The following is a 16,505-nucleotide window of genomic DNA, read 5'->3' on the forward strand; positions in this document are numbered from 1 at the left end:
CGACGTTGCCTGACTCATCTGTCTTACAAACACATCATGGGATCATCAGTATTAGTTTCTAAAGAGGAAAGCATTCAGTTTCATAGGGAAACAAAGTGATTCTGAATATCCCACAATACTCAAGTGAGGGTTATGTATCAGACATCCTGGCACTCCTTGTTCACATTAATAAAGGTTACTCCTTCAAGTACAATCCCTAAGACAATATCTCACCAATGACTGAGTAAATAAGCTCATAGAAATGTACTTGATATGAGAAATTACTTGAAAGCACAGATCAGATTTCCCTTTGGGTAAATGTTTACCAGTATGATATTGCTTTTTAAACTTACTAAGTTCAAGAAAACCAAGAGTCACGCCTAGCACGAAGCACTGATAAGGAAAAGTCAAGACCAAACCACAATGGCCACAAGAAGTGGTCACAGCTTATAGGAAACTTCCAGCGTACTTTAGGAAACATGGATGCTGAACAACCATAGGCCAAATGTCATTTCACAAATTCATGCTTTACATCTCAATTAGGAAGACATCACTGCCCTCTTTGGAGCTCCGTCACTACTCAAAATAATGGAGAAAGTGTTCCTGAGGTTGCAACCCGTGTTCAAAGCTTGGACAAATACGAGAAGCTCGGCCTGTCATTGAACATCGAGAAAACCAAAGTGCTGTTCCAGCAGTCACCAGCCAATCACTTTCCAATGCCGGAGATACAGCTTAATGGTGTAACATTAGAAAAGTCAACATCTGGACCATTTCCGCTCCCTTGGCAGTCACCTCTCTACCAAAGTCAACATAGACACTGAAATACAACACTGCCTGAGCTCTGCGAGTGCAGCATTCTTCCGAATGAAGCAGAGAGTGTTTGAGGACCAGGACATCTGTAGAGATACCAAGGTGCTTGTTTATAAAGCTATTGTCCTCCCAACCCTGCTATATGCCTGTGAAACATGGACTGTCTACAGACATTCACAAAAGTCAACATTGAGACTGAAATACACCACCGCCTGAGCTCTGCGAGTGCAGCATTCCTCCGAATGAAACAAGAGAGTGTTTGAGGACCGGGACATCCGTAGGAATACGAAGGTGCTTGTTTATAAAGCTATTCTCCTCCCAACCCTGCTCTACGCCTGTGAAACATGGACTGTCTACAGACGTCAACACTGACACTGAAATACAACACCAGCTGAACTCTGCGAGTGCAGCTTTTCCAAATGAAACTGCCAGGTTTTACAATATATTGTAATGTAATATAGCTGAGTCATGCACTGCTAAAGGCTTCTATTGGAAATGCTGGGTCATACATTAACTGGATATAGAACTTCATTTGGGGAATGTGTTCTGGCCTAGTCCAGGTGATTGTGAATGATGCAATCCTGAGTTTGAGTAGAGTCAATGAGTTGGGAACCGATCGGTGATTGCTATGTGTAAATGAATTGTATATAAGGAAGTCATGTACAGTGTATTCTCTCTCCTTGTGCTGTGATGTTGTTCGTCAAAGGCTATATGTAATTAAAAGAACCTGTCTGCTAAGACAAGATATAACTGTATGCTGTGGTAAGTTTGTAATTTCATCTAGACTGGGGGAAAGACAATGGTAAAACTGACAATGGCCGGGCATGTGCTCAAGTGTATGTAAAAGGTTGCAGAGTGACTGGAGGCTGTGGGAGCGGTTGACTGAAAATACCTTGCAGGAAGAAGCTACTGGAAAGCATTGAAGTTGTGCAACTGATCTGCTGCTGAATTGTGAAGTTAATCTTAACAGAAACAGAGAGTGTTTGAGGACCGGGACAACCGTAGGGATACCAAGGTGCTTGTTTATAAAGCTATCGTCCTCCCAACCCTGCTATATGCCTGCGAAACGTGGACTGTCTACAGACGTCACATGCAACTCCTGGAACAATTCCATCAGCGCTGCCACCGAAAAATCCTGCAAATCTCTTAGGAAGACAAGCGGACAAACATCAGTGTTATGGAAGAAGCAAAGACTACCAGCACTGAAGCGATGGTCCTCCACCATCAACTCCTCGGGACCGGCCACGTTGTCCGCATGCCCGACCACCGTCTCCCAAAGCAGTTGCTCTACTCCGAACTCAAAAATGGAAAATAGAATGTTGGAGGACAGGAAAAGAGATTTAAAGATGGGCTCAAAGCCAACCTTAAAAACTCTGGCATAGACACCGAGAACTGGGAAACCTTGGCCCTTGAGCGCTCCAGCTGGAGGTCAGCTGTGACCAGCAGTGTTGCAGAATGGAAGGTGAAAGACAGAAATATGAGGAAGAGGAGGGCGCATCAAGCCAACCCCGACCGAGACCACCTTCCACCCGGAAACCAATGCCCTCACTGCGGGAGAAAATGCAGATCAAAAATCAGTCACCTACGGATCCACCAGAATACTGATCCTGGAAGAATATCTTACTCGGACACCGAGGGATCGCCTAAGTAAGTATATAGGCACTCCATTTTAGTGAATGTCCCTCAAATGTAAGGCATCCCAAGACCTGACACCGGATACATTAGTCATCCTTCCTAAGTGAATTACAAGCCAGACCTCTGTCCATTTTGAAGAGACGCATCAATCAGCAAAAGCAGCTCTGTCGTGGGGGAGAAAAGGCCACAAAGCCATGCTCACTAATCAATATGCTTTCAGAGAAAGACAACACTTTTCAAACACATTGCTGGAGGCGACTGGTGGGTTTCTCTGTGGTAAGTTGAAATGTCTGCGGGTAGGCAAGGGGCAGGTCTCATTTTCCTGTTAATTTACACTTCCATTTCACTTCCCGGCAATTAGAAGCATTTCTACTTTAGCTAATTGAAGGAGGCTGAGGCATCTGTTCAATGGGCTGCAGTTCTCAAACACAACCAGTAAAAGGGAGTCATTTGTCCAAATATACTCTGGTTCTCCATCTGGGTCTAGGGATGCCAATGGAACAGAAAAACTGGGTTGTTGTAGGTTTTTTCGGGCTATATGGCCATGTACTAGAAGCATTCTCTCCTGATGTTTTGCCTGCATCTATGAAAGCATCTTCAGAGGTAGTGAGGTCTCACTACCTCTGAGGATGCTTGCCATAGATGCAGGTGAAACGTCAGGAGAGAATGCCTCTAGAACATGGCCATATAGCCCGAAAAAACCTACAACAACCCAGTGATTCCGGCCATGAAAGCCTTCGACAATACATGGATCAGAAAAAGCTAGAGCAAAATTATGCTGTACCAAAAAGTGGGAGGGAAGCAAAACCACATTTGGGATGAGGGATTGTTTGCTGCATGCTGCATTTGAGTAGTGAAGTTAAAAAATCGGTTGATACAGCAGCCCTGTTTCCCCCAATCTCTTTTATTCATTTTCCAAACTACCTTCTGCCTGGTTGTGCCTTGACAGAATTTGGAAGAGCAGCTAATAATCGTAACACGTTTTTTCTTGACAGCGGCAGTTATTTCACGATGTTTGACAAGGAATTCGGGGTTTTCACTGCTGGGCAGCATTCGAAAGGCCACAAATTGCCTTCCCTAGCTCTCAAGATCGATCTACATCTGTTCTCACGGCACAAACGTAGTGCTTCACCCATAAAATTGGAAGCGTAAAAAATGGGGGAAAAAAGCCATAGTAATCAGAAAAGGGTTGCCACACCACTCTGTGGTAATCTCTCTTGTAATTGAGCTGAGCTTAGTACGCCAAGTCAAAGATTGATGGATCCTTGTCTATCCCAATTACTGTTCAATGTATGGATTCGGTTATAGAACTCCAGTATGCTGATGACAATGTCTGTGCGCATTCAGAAGCTCTACAAGCCACTCTAAACGCCTTAGCAGAAGCATACAAGAAGCTCAGCCTGTCATTGAACATCGTGAAAACCAAAGTGCTCTTCCAGCAGTCACCAGCCAATCCCTCTCCAATGCCAGAGATACAGCTTCATGGTGTAACATTAGAAAATGTTGACCATTTCCGCTCCCTTGACAGCCACCTCTCCACAAAAGTCAACGTCGACACCAAAATACAACACTGCCTGAGCTCTGCGAGTGCAGCATTTTTCCGAATGAAGCACAGAGTGTTTGAGGACCAGGACATCCGTAGGAAGACCAAGGGGCTTATTGATAAAGCTATTGTCCTCCTGACCCTGCTATATGCCTGCGAAACGTGGACTGTCTACAGACGTCATATGCAACTCCTGGAATAATTCCATCAGCGCTGCCTCCAAAAAATCCTGCAAATCTCTTGGGAAGACAGGCGGACAAACGTCAGTGTGCTGGAAGAAGCAAAGACCACCAGCACTGAAGTGATGGTCCTCCGCCATCAACTCCGCTGGACCGGCCACGTTGTCCAGATGCCTGACCACCGTCTCCCAAAGCAGTTGCTCTACTCCGAACTCAAGAATGGAAAATGGAATGTTGGTGGGCAGGAAAAGAGATTGAAAGATGGGCTCAAAGCCAACCTTAACAACTCTGGCATAGACACTGAGAACTGGGAAGCCCTGGCCCTTGAGCACTCCAGCTGGAGGTCAGCTGTGACCAGCATTGCTGTAGAATTTGAAGAGGCACGAATGGAGGGTGAAAGAGAGAAACGTGCCAAGAGGAAGGCGCATCAAGCCAACCATGACCGTGACCACCTTTCACCAATGCCCTCACTGCGGGAGAAGATGCAGGTCAAGAATAGGGCTCCACAGTCACCTACAGACCCACCAGAATACTGATCCTGGAAGACTATCCTACTCGGCCAATGCGGGATCCCTTAGGTAAGTAAGTAAGTAAGGATCCTCCTTTTGATCCAAACATTTGCTCCTCTTTAACATGAATTTTATTATTCTGAAACATACATATGGTACTTTGCCTTCTCATTAGGCATGTAGGATTGCTCAAAATAGCTAAACTAAACACAGATTGTTGGGCAGACAAGCTACTGATTTCTCCACCAAAAAGAAACTGGTATTTCAAGGTGGGACCGACAAAGAAGGGAAGAGAAGGGAGGAAAAACTCTGGGTGAAAAGATGCTCGCCTTCAAGATGTGAGAAGAGCATCCTGCCCAGTCGAAAAGCACTGTACTTGTTTTCAGTGACAAAACATTACATGTTATTTTAGGCTCAACAGATACAGATGGATCATTTCTGTGGGTACAAAGCATATGCCGTTGTTTCTGGAAACAAGCAGGAGGGAAAATGTGCCAAAGTTTTGCACACAGTACTTAGATGTGATCTCTCATCCTCACAAATAAAGCCACTGTCAAGCCTTCGCATTGCACAACGTTACAGACATGATATCCCCATCTGCTCAAAGGATTCGCGCTTGTGGCTCAAAACCACAGATAGATAGATAGATAGATAGATAGATAGATAGAGATAGATCATTCCATTTAAGTATACTTTATGTAGACAGTTAGTACAGTGAGTTGAGTTAGGTCTCAACTAAACTGCTATATAATGCAGATTAACTGCATTGAACTGGATTATATGAGTCTACACTGCCATATAATGCAGTGCGATGAAGTGAAATTGCATTATATAGCAGTGTAGATGGTGGTTAAGACTAGCAATCCAGAAAGCTTTGGTTCAAATCTCTGCTCAGCCAAGGAACACATTCACCACAACATCATCATCATTAATATCCAACTTTTTTCTTTGCCAAATAACACTCAAAGCTTTTAAGAGGTCACTGCAAGTCCAAAGCTTTCCTGCAATGGAAGGCATAGGAAGAGGAACTTCAACAGGTGCAGCTTCCTAAGCAAGCAACACCTGCTTAAAATATCTTTTAATCATATATTACAGTGTCATGTAGATAACTTATCTTCAAATCACTTCCCTTCTAGGATAATTAACTTCTTATAAGCCACTGGTTCTCATCCTGTGGGTCCTCAGGTGTTTTGGACTACAACTTCCAGAAATCCCAGCCAGTTTATCACCTGCTAGTATTTCTGGAAGTTGAAGGCCAAAATATAGGGACCCACAGGTTGAGAACCACTGTTACCCCTTAACAACCTGGCAAGAAACAGTCAACCTCCAGGGTGGGCTCCATTTCTACTCAATGCCTCCAGAAGTTCCTCCATTTCTACTCAAGGCTTGCAAGGGACCTCCAAGGGTGAGGCAACTCAAGGCTCTCAAAGGCAACCCCTATTAAAAATCTAGACCGCCCAAAGGTGCCCTCATTTCAAGTCAAGGCGCAAAATGGTGACCCCATTGAAACCAAAGACCCCTAATGTGGCCCCATTGAAATCCAAGGCCCCAAAGGTGACCCTCACAGATACTGAAGACCCCAAAGGTGACCCTCACCGAAAGTGAACCCCAAATGTGACCCACACTGAAATCCAAGGCCCCAAAGGTGACCCTCATTGAATCCTAAGACCTCAATAGTGACCTTATTGAAACCCAAGGCCCCAAAGGTGACCTTCACTGATACTGAAGACCCCCAATGTGGCCCCATTGAAACGGAAGACCCCAAAGGGGATGCTCATTGAAAGTGAACCCCAAATGTGACCCACATTGAAACTGAAGGCCCCAAATATGACCCTCATTGAAACCAAAGACCTCAATGGTGACCCTATTAAAACCCAAGGCCCCAACTGAAGACCCTGAAGGTGACCCTCCTTGAAACAGAAGACCCCAAAAGTGAACTCACTGAAACTGAACCCCAAATGTGACTCACATTGAAACTGAATCCCAAATGTGATCCACTTTGAAACTGAACCTCAAATGTGACTCACATTGAAATGGAAGACCCCAAAGGTGACACATTGAAACTGAACCCCAAATGTGATCCACATTGAAAGTGAAGACCCCAAAGGTGACCCTCATTGGAACTAAAGACTCCAAAGGTGACCCTCATTCAAACTGAACCCCAAAGGTGACCCTACATTTAAAGTGTACACCCCAAATGTGACCCTCATTGAAACTGAAGACCACAAAGGTGACCCTCATTCAAACTGAACCCCAAAGGTGACCCTACATTGAAACTGTAGTCCCCAAAGGTTACACTCATTGAAACTGAACCCCCAATGTGACTCACATTGAAATGGAAGACCCCAAAGGTGACCCTCATTCAAACTGAACCCCAAATGTGACCCTACATTGAAACTGAACCCCAAATGTGACCCTACATTGAAACTGAAGACCCCAAATATGACCCACATTAAAACTGTAGACCCCAAAAGTGACCTCGCTGAAACTGCACCCCAAATGTGACTCACATTGAAATGGAAGACCCCAAAGGCGACCCACATTGAAACTGAACCCCAAATGTGACCCACACTGAAACTGAACCCCAAATGTGACCCACACTGAAACTGAACCCCAAATGTGACCCTACATTGAAACTGAAGACCCTAAATGTGACCCTCAATTAAGACCTACTCCCCAAAAGGTGCCTCCATTGACATCCCTGGCCCCAAAGGTGGCCCCATTCCAACTGAAGACCCCAAAGGTGACCCCACTGAAACTCAGGACCCCAACTATAACCCTCACTGAAGCCCAAAGCCATAATGAAAACGAACACCCCCAAATGTGGGGCCTTGGGTTGCACTGAGGGTCACCTTTGGGGCCTTGGGGTGCAGTGGGGTCACTTGGGGGGTCTTCAGACCCTCACTGAACCCCAAGGCCCCAAAGGTGACCCTCCGAGGCGCCCCCCATTTGCTCCCCGCTTCCCCCACGCACCTCGGGGCTTCCCCTCCGCCTCGCCGCCTTCCTCGGCGCTCTTCCTCCGCTTCCTCTCCGCTTGACCCGCTCCTCACGCCGCCATCTTGGGATCCCGCCAAGGCGAAGCCCAGCAACATCCGGGGACAGCCCCGCTCCCCGTCGCCTTGGCAACAAAAAGCCTTCCGCCCCCGCCCACCGAGGCCTCTGCAAGTCCTGATTGGCTGCGGTTCCTGAGAGCACCGCCCACTTCTTGTGACTCGGGGCGGAGCCAGTAGAGGCGGGACAATGCCCTGATTGGTTATCGCTGAAGAAGATTGACAGGAGGACGGCGCCTCGCTTCTAATTGGTGTAGGTTCGTGAGAGCACCGCCTACTTATTGTGTCACTGGAGGCGGAGCAAGAGAAGGCGGGACAATGCGCTCATTGGTTAATGCAGAGGATGATTGACAGATTAAGATAAACCCGCCCCTTTTAAAGGAGCCGCGCACACTACTAGTACTACTAAGAGAAGGCGGGACAATGCGATCATTGGTTAATGCAGAGGATGATTGACAGGTTAAGATAAACCCGCCCCTTTTAAAGGAGCCGCGCACACTACTAGTACTACTAAGGGAAGGCGGGACAATGCGCTCATTGGTGAATGCAGAGGATGATTGACAGGTTAAGATAAACCCGCCCCTTTTAAAGGAGCCGCGCACACTACTAGTACTACTAAGGGAAGGCGGGACAATGCGCTCATTGGTTAATGCAGAGGATGATTGACAGGTTAAGATAAACCCGCCCCTTTTAAAGGAGCCGCGCACACTACTAGTACTACTAAGGGAAGGCGGGACAATGCGCTCATTGGTTAATGCAGAGGATGATTGACAGGTTAAGATAAACCCGCCCCTTTTAAAGGAGCCGCGCACACTACTAGTACTACTAAGAGAAGGCGGGACAATGCGCTCATTGGTTAATGCAGAGGATGATTGACAGGTTAAGATAAACCCGCCCTTTTTAAAGGGGCCGCGCACACTACTACTAGTAGTAGTACTACTCCTACTTTTGCAAGTAGATGGTAATCTTTTTCTATCTATATAAATAAAAATGTAATGTTCATTTGTGGGATTCACGGAACTCAAAAACCACTGTACGAATTGGCACCAAATTTGGACACAAGACACCTAACAACCCAATGTATGTCCTTCACTCAAAAAAATATGATTTTGTCATTTGTGAGTTGTAGTTGCTGGGATTTATAGTTCACCTGCAATCAAAGAGCATTCTGAACTCCATCAACGAACCAAACTTGGCACACAGAACTCCCATGACCAACAGAAAATACTGGAAGGGTTTGGTAGGCATTGACCTTGAGTTTGGGAGTTGTAGTTCACCTACACCCAGAGATCACTGTGGACTCAAACAATGATGGATCTGGACCAAACTTGGTACAACCACTCAATACGCCCAAATATGAACACAGATGGAGTTTGGAGGAAATAGATCTTGACATTTGGGAGTTGTAGTCACTGGGATTCACAGTTCACCTACAATCAAAGGGCATGCTGAACCCCACGAATGACAGAATCGGGGCAAACTTTCCACACAGAACCCCCATGACCAACAGAAAATACTTAAGGCCATCCAATCCAACTGTTGCAATCCAGAGCAGGGAACGAGGCCCTAAGATAACTATCCACCACACTTTGACTGTGAAAAACAATCCTTTTTTATTGAAGAAAAATGGTTACAAAATAAAGGAAAAATGCAAGTCAAAAGCCACAGCAAAATCAGCAAACATGAATTTAAATGGACAAAGCAAAACCCAAAGCCACACTGTAAAATACTGGAACCTGTTAGCAATCCACTAACCGTACTTGGTGTCCTAGAAATCTTTCAAGACGATGGCCAGGGAAACCGGGAGAACTGCCAAGGTCTTCATCAATCTGAAACGATGCCTGAACTGAGAAAGTCAGCCCGGCGGAAGGCACTTAAAGCCGAAGAATTGGTTCCGTGAACCGCCCCTCTGCTTTGAAGCCATTGTTTGTATTTCTTTTAATCGGGAAGACCTTCGCAAGCTGAGTGATTTACTCCTGTCTTGCCAAATCTGGCCCCTTCTGTTTTCATTACAGTTACCAGGTGCAGAAGGGAGTGAAAGGTCATGGCTTCCCTCTGAAACATTCTCATGAACACTGGTACTTTCGTTTTCCAAATCTACAGAAGTTCCTTCCTCACTAATTTCAGGAACATTGGCATTTTCCAAACCTACAGCAGTTTCTTCCTCACTGATTTCAGGAGCATTGGCATCAAAAGGTACATTTCCACTAGCATCAGTAAATATATTTTCATTAGCATCAGGAGGAACAAACAGAGAATCAGGTTCAAGTTCAAACTCAGGCTGAACCCCAACCCCAAGTCCCTTCATCAGGGCAAGAAAACGTAAACAAAGTCCTCCTGACAAAGAGCCATCCAGCCATAGATATAGATAGATGGATGGATGGATAGATAGATAGATAGATATGATTCACACACACAGAACCAAACCTGGCGCACAGAACTCCTAGGACCAACAGAAAAATATTGGAAGGATTTGGTGGGCATTGACCTTGAATTTGGGAGTTGTAGTTCACCTACATCCAGACAGCACTGTGGCCTCAAACAATGATGGATCTGGACCAAACTTGGCACAAGCACTCAATATGTCCAAATATGAACACAGATGGAGTTTGGGGGAAATAGACCTTGACATTTGGGAATTGTAGTTACTGGGGTTTATAGTTCACCTACAATCAAAGAGCATTCTGAACCCCACGAATGACAGAATTGGGGCAAACTTCCCACACTGAACCCCCATGACCAACAGCAAATACTTAAGGCCATCCAATCCAACTCCCTTCATCAGGGCAAGAAAACATAATCAAAGCCCTCCTGACAGAGAGCCATCCAGCCATAGATAGAGATAGAGAGAGAGAGAGAGAGAGGATGATTCTCACACACACAGATATAGTATCCTAGATTTGAAAGGGACCCTTAAAGAAGGACAATAATATGTTCCATGTTCCAGAGTAGGCAAACCAGACACGCTCCACATCCACACTGACAAAGAAACAACAAGAAATGTTGTTTACCCACAAGCATCAAGAAATTACATATATTAGAAACCAATACTTTCTCATTCCCTTTATTTTCCAGATCAACAGACTGGGCCACAGCAACGCCTGGCAGGGGACAGCTAGTATTAATTAAAAGTTAGGAAAGCAATAGCATTGCGATTTCTAAAGGCTGGAAAAGTTACGCCAGAGACGTAGACTTTCCCAGAATTAATTCTAATCAGTTCTTTTCCAAAAGTTAATTAATTATAATGAGGATTCATGATTTAATTGTATGGCAATGATTATGATCAGTTTGTCTCCAGTCTGCAAAAGCTTATGAAGCAATCAATGGGGTCGTTTCTGTTGCAATGCACATTTAAATACATATACAATGTTTGTGTACATCTATATATCCATATATAGATATACGTATATGTATATTGTATATGTATTTAAATGGCAATTGCAACATGTGTATGTATATACTTAAATACATATACAACGTATGTGTGCATCTGTATATGCATATATATATTTCTCCCTTTCGTTCATGCATCTTTGAATTCCGCAACACTGCTGGTCACAGCTGACCTCCAGTTAGAGCACTCAAGGGCCAGGACTTCCCAGTTTTCAGTGTCTGTGCCCCAGTTTTTAAGGTTGCCTTTAAGCCCATCTTTACATCTCTTTTCCTGTCCATCAATATTCCTTTTTCTGTGAGTTGGGAGTAGAGTAATTGCTTTGGGAGATGGTGATCTTTGAGCCTTCAGACAACTGGCTTGTTCAGTAGACTCTCCTCTGCAGTTCCATTTTGGTGGGAAGCCATAGCATTGGATGGTTGTGTTGTTAAAGTGCGAAGTATGGAACCCTGCACAGACGGTCAGTCAATGTGACTTAAGCAACGTATGCAGCAGGTACTGGCTTCTTCAGTAGACTCTCCTCTACAGTTCCATTTTGGTGGGAAGCCTTATTATTATTATTATTATTATTATTATTAACTTTATTTGTACCCCGCTAGCATCTCCCATAGGACTCGATGCGGCTTACACAGGCCGAAGCCTCAAAACACAATACAATAGAAAAACATATCACAACAGTGAACAAAGCAAATCAAAACAATTAAGCAAAATAAAACAACAATGACAATACATCAAGACACTATTAAAAACTGGTTCGGCCGGCGCAGTGGGGTACAGGATTAAAAGTGCTGAAATGGCAGGAGGAACGTAGGATTAAAAGTGCGGTGTGCAGCAACATTGGTTGTGCTAAAGTGCTTCTAGGACTTGGGATGGGGATTCCTAGTCTGGGAAGGCACAACGGAACAGCCAAGTTTTTAAATTCCTTCTGAAAACGGCTAGAGTGGGGGCCTGTCTGAGATCTTTTGGGAGGGCGTTCCAGAGTCTGGGGGCCGCCACAGAAAAGGCCCTGTCCCGCGTCCCCACCAAGCGCGCTTGCGACGTGGGTGGGATCACGAGCAGGGCCTCTCCGGATGACCGTAACGAGCGTGTGGGTTCGTAGATGGTGATGCGGTCACGCAGGTAGGGTGGTCCCGAACCGTTTAGGGCTTTGTAGGTAAGCACCTGCACCTTGAATTGGGCTCGGAAAATAAAAGGCAGCCAGTGGAGCTCCTTAAACAGAGGGGTAGACCTCTCTTGATAATGAGCCCCGGTTAACATCCTGGCTGCCGCCCGCTGGACCAATTGAAGTTTCCGAGCCGTCTTCAAGGGCAGCCCCACGTAGAGCGCATTGCAGTAGTCCATTCTAGAGGTGACCAAGGCGTGGACCACCCCGGCCAGATCAGCCTTCACGAGGTATGGTCGCAGTTGGCGCACAAGTCTCAGTTGCGCAAAGGCCCTCCCGGATACCGCCGACACCTGAGCCTCAAGTGTAAGCGAGGAATCCAAGAGGACGCCCAAACTGCGGACCTGTGGCTTCAGGGGGAGTGTAACCCCGTCCAACACAGGTAACCACCCTATACCCCGATTCGGCTTACGATCGACCAGGAGGACCTCTGTCTTGTCGGGATTGATCTTCAGCTTGTTCTTCCTCATCCAGATCGACACAGCGGCCAGGCACTCACCTAGCACCTGAGAAGCCTCCTTGGAATTAGGTGGAAAGGAGTAATAGAGTTGTGTGTCATCCGCATAGAGATGGCACCCAACTCCAAAACCCCCGGATGACCTCTCCCAGCGGTTTCATGTAGATGTTAAAAAGCATGGGAGATAAAATAGAGCCTTGCGGGACCCCACAGGTCAAAGGCCAGGGGTCAGAGCAGGCATCTCCCAGCTTCACCATCTGAGTTCGTCCCTCCAGGAAGGACTGGAGCCACGACAGAACCGCGCCCCCAAGGCCCATCCCGGAGAGACGACCCAGAAGGATACCATGATCGATGGTATCGAAAGCCGCTGAGATGTCCAAGAGAACCAGCAGAGTCACACTCCCCCTGTCCAGTTCTCTGCGGAGGTCATCCACCAAGGCGACCAAGGCTGTCTCGGTGCCATGGCCAGGCCTGAAACCAGACTGTGACTGATCTAGGTAGTTGGTATCGTCTAGGAAACCCTGAAGCTGAGAGGCGACCACCCTCTCCAGCACCTTACCCAAAAAGGGGAGGTTGGAGATCGGCCTGTAGTTATTCAGCACCGAGGAGTCAAGGGAAGCTTTTTTGATAAGTGGGCGAACCACGGCCCGCTTCAGGTTAGATGGAAAAATTCCTTGCTCCAACGATGTATTGATAATCGGTACAAACCAAGCAAGCAACCCCCCTCTGGCTGATTTGATGAGCCAAGATGGGCATGGGTCTAGGGATGAGGTGGTCGCTCTCACAGCCCCAAGGATCCCCTCCACGGTTTCAGGAAGAACAAGCCTAAAAGAATCCCATAAAATTGGACAAGCAGGGGCCTCCGTCACCTCTTCTGGCACTGCGATGGAATTGGAGTCGAGCTCGAGGCGTATCTGGGCGACTTTATCTGCAAAATGGTGTGCGAAATCGCGACACCGAGCTGCGGGGTCGTCGGGGAGCTCCTCCACCGCTGGTGGGTGGAGGAGCTCACCCACGACCCGAAACAGCTCCGATGATCTATTTGCTGCAGATGCTATACGGGCGGTCGTGAATGACTTCCTGGCCGCCCGTATGGCCGCGGAGTATGCCTTAAGGGAGGCTCTAGCCCGTGTTCGGTCAGACACGTCTCGAGATTTCCTCCATTTGCGCTCTAGCCCCCTTCTCGTGTGCTTCATCACAGCCAGCTCCTCGGTGAACCAAGGAGATGGCCTGTCACGACGCAACGAGATGGGGCGTTCGGGTGCGATCGTATCTAACGCCCTGGCCATCTCCCCGTTGTAGAGAGTTACTAAGGCGTCGATAGAATCGCCAGGCTCCAAGGCAGGAAGAACCCTAAGATTCCTCAGGAATCCGTCCGGATCCATCAGTCTCCTAGGGCGGACCATCTTAATTTGTCCTCCACCCCTGCGGAGGTTTAGGGTCGCAGTAAGTCTAAATGTGATCAGATGATGGTCAGACCATGACACTGGAAGGATGTTTTGATCTTCCACTCTGATCAATTCGTCGTCCGTCACAAAAACAAGGTCGAGAGTGTGCCCAGCTTGATGCGTGGGGCCGGATATTATCTGTGACAGTCCTATGGCCGTCATGGTGGCCATAAAGTCCTGAGCTGCGCCAGATAAAGTGGTCTCGGCGTGGATGTTAAAGTCTCCCAGCACCACCAGGCGCTGGGAGACCAAGGCCGAATTAGAGACCACCTCCGCTAACTCAGCCAGGGAAGCTGCTGGATCTCGGGGTGGACGATACACCAGCAGGAACCCCACACTGTCACGGCTCCCCACCTTCAAGTGGACGCATTCAAACCCAGCAGCTTGCGGGACAACGCATCTGGTCACGGCGATGGATTGCCGGAAGACCACTGCGACCCCTCCTCCCCGCCCCCCTTGTCTGGCCTGTTGATGCACCCCGAAACCTGGAGGACACAGCTGGGAAAGGTTTACACCTCCCACCTCATCCAACCAGGTCTCGGTAATGCATGCCAGATCCGCCCTCTCATCCAGGATCAAGTCCTGGATGGCTGCGGTCTTACCATTCACGGATCTGGCATTGATCAACAGGACCTTAAGACCAAGGGGGCTGCCAAGGAGCCTACCACTACCCACCTTTTCCAGGGTCGCAAGGACTCTATTGCGCTTCTCCCTGGGATGTTTATGATCCGCAAATCTCCTTCCCCACACGACTCGGATAGCGCCCCCTTTCTCTGGAACCTTCCCTCCCCCCGCCCGGCCAGAATCTAGTCAACTTTCAGGAGAGGAAGTTGGGCTGGGAAATAATCTCCCTTGGGCATTTGGTAAGGATGACTCTGATATTGAGGTGGACAGAGAGGTATCAAGGGAGCTAAGTGGGCTGAATAAAGGGAGTGTTCTCGAGCGGAGAAGTGTGACTGGCTGAGTGGAGGCGACTGGGACAGATGGGGTCTCAAAATTATACGAACCAGGAGGGGGGGCCGTGACTGGTGAGCTAGTTGTGGAGTTCGCCCGGGGGCCAGGTGGAGTATGGTGGGACAAAGCCCCGGCATTGAGCAAGGGGCGAATGTGAGGGTCTATAACTACCCTCCTAATGGTGATGCCCCATTAGCATTGAACGGTTGTGTTGTTAAAGTGCGAAGTATGGTTGGCCAATGCAACTTAAGCAATGTGCAGTCATTGAATTCTTGACAGCAGAAGGTGTCACCCCAAAGGAGATTCATCAGAGAATGCAAGCTGTTTATGGTGATTGTGCTGATGTGAATACTGTGCTTTGTTGAGCAAGTAAGTTTAAATATGTTGAGGTGACACCTTCTGCAGTCAAGAATTCAATGACTGCACGTTGCTTAAGTTGCATTGACTGACCGTCTGTGTAGGATTTCATACTTCGCACTTTAACAACACAACCATTCAATGCTAAAGCTTCCCGCCAAAATGGAACTGTAGAGGAGAGTCTACTGAACAAGCCAGTACCTGCCGCATACGTTGCTTAAGTCACATTGACTGACCGTCTGCGCAGGGTTCCATACTTCACACTTTAATAACACAACCGTTCAATGCTAAGGCTTCCCGCCAAAATGGAACTGTAGAGGAGAGTCTACTGAACAAGCCAGTACCTGCCGCATACCTTGCTTAAGTCACATTGGCTGACCATCTGCGCAGGGTTTCATACTTCACACTTTAACAACACAACCATTCAATGCTAAGGCTTCCCGCCAAAATGGAACTGTAGAGGAGAGTCTACTGAACAAGCCAGTACCTGCCGCATACGTTGCTTAAGTCGCATTGACTGACCGTCTGCGCAGGGTTTCATACTTCAAACTTTAACAACACAACCGTTCAATGCTAAGACTTCTTGCCAAAATGGAACTGTAGAGGAGAGTCTACTGAACAAGCCAGTACCTGCTGCATACGTTGCTTAAGTCTCATTGACTGACTGTCTGCGTAGGGTTCCATACTTCGCACTTTAACAACACAACCATTCAATGCTAAGACTTCCTGCCAAAATGGAACTGTAGAGGAGAGTCTACTGAACAAGCCAGTACCTGCTGCATACCAGCAATGCAATCTGTTGAGGAGTTACGAAGGTGGAGGCATTACTTTTCATTCAATATTCGTACGTAGTTTTGTGCGTTATAATTTTTTAAAAAATTTTTTTGGCTTTTAAAGTCTCTTCTCTCCTCCTCTCCTAAAGGGCCTGGTCTAGGGGATGCTGGGAGATGTAGTCCGGAAGGGAGTGTGGATATGCTTTTGTGTGTTTTGTTTGCCAGGAGAGTTGTTTTTGCACATATACTGTAGTGTCT

At 47.1% G+C, this 16,505-nt stretch overlaps 1 protein-coding gene across 1 annotated transcript in view; it reads right to left on the reverse strand.

Annotated features, from left to right (window-relative positions):
* PAK4 (p21 (RAC1) activated kinase 4) overlaps positions 1 to 7,768 on the reverse strand; it is a 129,963-nt gene extending 122,195 nt beyond the window's left edge. Inside the window, exon 1 of the mRNA XM_067461417.1 lies at positions 7,629 to 7,768. The gene's annotated coding sequence lies outside the window, so the exon portion shown is untranslated. The remainder of the gene's footprint in view (positions 1 to 7,628) is intronic.
* Positions 7,769 to 16,505: the final 8,737 nt, after the last annotated feature.

The sequence above is a fragment of the Anolis sagrei genome, chromosome Y, assembly GCF_037176765.1.
Source record: "Anolis sagrei isolate rAnoSag1 chromosome Y, rAnoSag1.mat, whole genome shotgun sequence".
NCBI lineage: Eukaryota > Metazoa > Chordata > Lepidosauria > Squamata > Dactyloidae > Anolis > Anolis sagrei.